Source organism: Amblyomma mixtum, chromosome 6 (assembly GCF_055824585.1).
Source record: "Amblyomma mixtum isolate Tamu chromosome 6, ASM5582458v1, whole genome shotgun sequence".
In the NCBI taxonomy this organism is placed as follows: domain Eukaryota; kingdom Metazoa; phylum Arthropoda; class Arachnida; order Ixodida; family Ixodidae; genus Amblyomma; species Amblyomma mixtum.
This window is the reverse complement of record NC_143017.1, coordinates 46,028,995-46,034,087: the sequence shown is the minus strand read 5'-3', so window position 1 is coordinate 46,034,087 and position 5,093 is coordinate 46,028,995.

Genomic DNA, 5,093 nt, shown 5'->3' with positions numbered 1-5,093 from the left:
CCAAGTCGAGGCTGTAGGGGGGCTGAGGCAGCGTTGCCGCCTTGTGCTGGGCAAAAAATCGGGGTCCTGACTCAGACGATGAAGAAGATCCTACCGGTTGGCCTTTTCCTCCTCACTCCCGGCACCAACTTCGCGCACGCTTTCCTCATGGATAAGTTTTCTGTCACGATCTCAAAAACTTGGGTTTGAGGAATGCTCAAGTCATCAGCAATCATTCTGATACTCATTGTACAATCACTGTTAAGTAAATGTTTCCCTCGCTACACATTTTCGTTGGTCTTGCTGTTCGAAGGGCGTCCGGAGCGGTCGTCGTCTTCCACTCTTTCCTTACTTTCTCGGAACAGCTTGTGCCACTCAAAAAACATCTGATCTACCCATGCCAGTTTCACCGTAGGCCTCCTTAATCATGTCGTGAGTCTCTTTGCCCGTTTTACTAAGATTTACACAAAATTTGGTCGCGTATCGTTGATCCAGTATAAACGCTCTATGATTCTGCGTGACGAGACGTTTCGACAGGGGTTCAGAGTACAAGCGACCTCCTCTCTTCAACGGCCGAGAGCCGACTGCCGATTTTCCCCAGCATTCCCATTATCCCCATTCAACGATCCTGCACGCGCAGACCGCCTCTCGTCCACCCGTTCGCCCAGGAAAAAACCAGTCCTACTACTTTCAGAACAGACCCTGTATATAAATCAAACAAACTCCTTAAAAATCCCGAGGATAATACTTCTCATTCAGATTACCTGAGTGCATGTAAACAGTTCGTTAAAACTCCTAATAATCTTTCCGTTTATGCTGGCGTTGCTCAGGCCTCGGTTCTCGGTCCTTCTAATTTTTGTATAAATGATGTAAATCAGATATGAATGCGATTGTCTTTTATGGTCGGAAAAAGAATGCCCCTCAAAGAACCATCATCATCATCATAAATCTGACTACGCCCACTTCAGGGCAAAGGCCTCTGCCATGTCTCTCCAATTAACCTCTTTCTTTGCAGCTGCAGTGACAGTGGTGCTAAGGAAAATTTGTTGCTGTGTTTATCAACTTAGTAGTATCTTGTTATATTCACTGTCATGCATTGATACTTTTTGATATTTTTTTTTACAATCCGTTCCCGCATTTTGTGCAGCCCCCTCCTTTCCACTGTATTGGTGTTCAAGTAGGTTGCAATGCTGTCATTCTTTTTCAGGGCTACAGAGCTTTACCAGCTCCCAGGAACTTCTTCACCTCGATGAAGAAAAAATATAAACTTCAACCTGTTCATGAACATGTACTTTGGCAGACCCCTTACCTACACGCAAGAATCAGGCCAGTTGCAGAATGCACCTGAAAGTAAGCAAGTAAAATATAATGTTTCGTTTACAGGCGCTGTTCGGGTTTAATTAAGGCCTGACTGTACTACTGCAACACGCCTCGCTTAGTGCAGCATGTCTCGCCCACCTGCTAATCATATGTACACATTGGCATTTTCTTGCACCGATATTTTCCCCTCCCCAAGTGTAGGGTAGCCAACTGGGCATCGCCTGGTTAACCTCCCTGCCTTTCCGTCCTTTTCTCTCTCTCTCTCTCTCTTGCACCGATAAGAGCAGACAACGTTGAGCCAGGCTCCACATTTGGGTTTAGAATTCACCATGAGTGAAGGAGTAAACAAATGGCAACGCACGGCGAGACGCGACTAGCCGCCGATAGCGAAGCAAAGCCTCGTCGTGCCATGTCATTATTATACAGCTGCAGCGATCCAACGCTGCCTCCATTCTCCGGACGTTTACACGTGCGCTTAGGGTCGCGGCAAACGGTATAAACACAACTGATATCCCGAATTACTGGAATCGTTACACCAAACTAACAAAAATATATCATTCCCCTTCCAACTGAAATCACTATGCATCAGCATGCTGCTCAATACAGCACCTATAGCCGCAATTCGTATGCCCAGAAACCCAAATGTCTGGTTGATCGATTTTGCGCTGTTTTTTATTTGCCTAGAAAAATTCGTCTACTCTCCGACGGAGGTTGATATAGTCGTGTAAACGAAGTTCAGTTCAAAATAAACTCACAGCTGCCGCCTCATGTTTGGTTCCCTAGGTAATATCATGAAACTGATGTCCGGGCAGTTGGTCGACGAAAGAGCGCAGAGAAGATACGGTCGGAGAAAGGAACAGCACGAAATAAGCGCTTGTGTCGTGCTGTTCCTTTGTCCGACCGTATCTTCTCTACTTTTGTCATCCTATTCTTTTCGTCGTCCGTATTGTTTATGCGTGTTTTCGCAGACAATAAATGTAACCTCCAGCGCAAAATAGTGACTACGGCATCCAGAGTATACAGTTGCGCTGAAGCTGTGCGCCATACTTAAGGCGATGATTATGGTTCAAATACAGCTTGATGCCGAAGGATGGCCCGGGATAAACCACTTGAAGCAGAATTAAGCCGGAATAAAAAAAAAGGGCGTTAGTAAAATTTTACAGAAGAATTCAGTCTTGGTGGCTCCACATAAGTATCTTGATGGCTGCACTGCGGTAACCGTGGTCTGGACGAAAGCTGATGTGGCCTCGACTGGCAAAGGACCCGCTCTATTTCTTGTACGGTGCGATCAATAAAGCAAGCAGCGGTTGAAAGTTTTGTCGCGTTTATTTTTATCTAGGAAAGGCTCGTTATAACGATACCATATTCGAGGAAGGACAGCTCTACTTTTCAGAAGAGTATGGCTTCTTCTGCAGAAACGTTCTTCGTGCGTTTGCTAAAGCATGTGGCCCGTTCCCCAGGATTCTTTCTGTGTTTATATTTTCATCTCATAATAAAGCCACTGTTAGGTAGCGATATTAGAAGATAGCGAATTCTTGTTTGTGTTTCAGCTCACCAGCGGCGGCAATATGTTCGCTGATCCGCCGTATTACCTCCAGCCTGGAGGTGGAAAATAATTGAACCCGTCGAGGAATGGGTTTTCTGTTTGGTTTTCGCACAGATTATTTCCGTCGAAGGGTAACGCCGTGAAATATGACATCTGCTGAAGGTTTTATGCCCTACAGCTAATAAAACCGCCCTGACCCGGACAGGCAATATTTAGAACCCGCCTTTTTGTTTTGAATTCAGAATTCTGTGTTATTATTTTTTTTTCAATGTTTGTGTTCAGTCTTCAAACTGCAGCAGACTTTTCGTAGCCCGAGGCTGAAGAACTTTTTTCCGCAGTGTGCAAAATGCATATTCATGGGCAATTCTGTACGCTATTCGGTGAACGCTTCATATATGCCTTTAGTCATTCGTTTTCCGGAAAACAACGGAGCTGTTAATAAACAGCAAAAGAGCTACAAGGAAAAACAATTCTGGCATTACGCTGCTGGAGGAACTCATGCGACATTCTGACTATTTTTTAAACAGGATGCATTGCGTTAATCAGCACTAGTAATTAACCAGTGCACCCTTCAGATGCGCACAGGCGTAAAGGCGTTGCAGCTGCATGAGCAACTTTCCAGTTGATCACGTGTTTCTAATATGAAGCGAGCTACTTGAGCTTGTAATAAAGAATAATTTTAAACTGGCGCGTATATTAAAGGTTAGAGTGTGCACCACCGTAGCTTTCGAGTTAGGTAGATTATCTAACCTCAGCTGCCAAGCGTCAGTTGCTCTCAATGGGGGCGAGAGACGATATAGTTTTATGTGGCATATGAATGCAGGAAAGGTAAGCTCCTTATGCATATATGTAGGGCCCACTGCTATGTTTTGCAGCCCTGTTCAACTCATTACGTTAGATGCGTAGCACGACTCGTTTCTATGTAGGCCTGGTTGTGTTTTGTTTTAAGTGCTACATACGTGCATTGTACTGCTCTGCATGCTGGTTGCTGAATGAGGGCTTTATCTGAGGTTGTCTCTTTGGAGTTTCTTATTTTAGAATGTATTTCATAAAACACGCCATGATCATCCGGCGCCCCTCATTAAAAATTGGAGGTAACAACTAAGACGAGAGGGTTTTAGTGGGTTAATGCCTATACAGGGTGTCCAGGCTAACTTTAGCCAAGGGTTAAAAGATAAGAACCACTCACATACACCTACCAACGGGCTTCCACATCATAGGCAATTTTTTGTTTTGCAATTAATTAATTAGCAATTAATATAATTTTTTCTAAATGCGTAAATATTGACATTAGACAGCAGATGTGAGTAGCAAAAGTTGGAGAGCACCTTCAGAAACACCCATTCCATTTATTTGCGACAAAGAAAGCCTCACGTGTATCTTTCTTTTTGAGGTCTTAAGAGTTCCCGCGAAATACAAAAAAAAAATCACGTGACTAGCGCAGTCGCGCGCCACGATTGTGCTGCGCTCAACCGTGCCGTGAGTGAACGAGATCAGCAGCTGGCAAGGCGCGACGACCCCATTGCTCCGGCAGGCCGATATGTCGACGGACGTTGCGACGCTCGCGCGAGCCTGTCTGCAAGCGTGTCTGCAAGGCATCGACTTCAAGACCGCGTGGGCTTTTCCTAAATTAGAGCTATTGTTGAGGAAGTGTTGCGCAAACATAACAGACGAGAACTGTAAAGACGATGAAGAGGGAAGCAGAGTGAACTATCAACTGGTTTTATTTGGCTCAATACAGCTTATATCAGCAGTGTACGCACGTGCCTAAAAAAGTGAGGAAAAGACGGTGAATCAGTCCTGGGCACAAATCAACAAAATCCGCACAGAAATCTTTTTTTACACATTAGAAAGTGCAACAGAAGTGTCACTAATGCAGTACTCGGCATTTACCTAGATGTGGTACGGTTCTGGAAGCTCACAGGCTACTTTGTCTTTGCGACGCTTCTTGCTTTTAATCTTAATGCTCTTGAGCCGTGGCTGACAACCTTTGCATGGAATGCAATGAGCCGGCAAGTTCGCCTCTTCTCTGTTCCTAATTGACCGTGCAAGCTCACCTGCGCGTTCATTCACGCAGCGGCCTGTTTGGACAATACAGAGGCGACCACACTTAAGCTGGATTTGATATACCACACGAGTGGCACATTCCACGAATGTTTCGGCATGTTTTATTCCGCGTCCGCTTCGTCGGGCTCCTTCGTTGCAGATCTTCGGTCATAACCGGCAAGCTTTCACGGCGCGTAAAAAA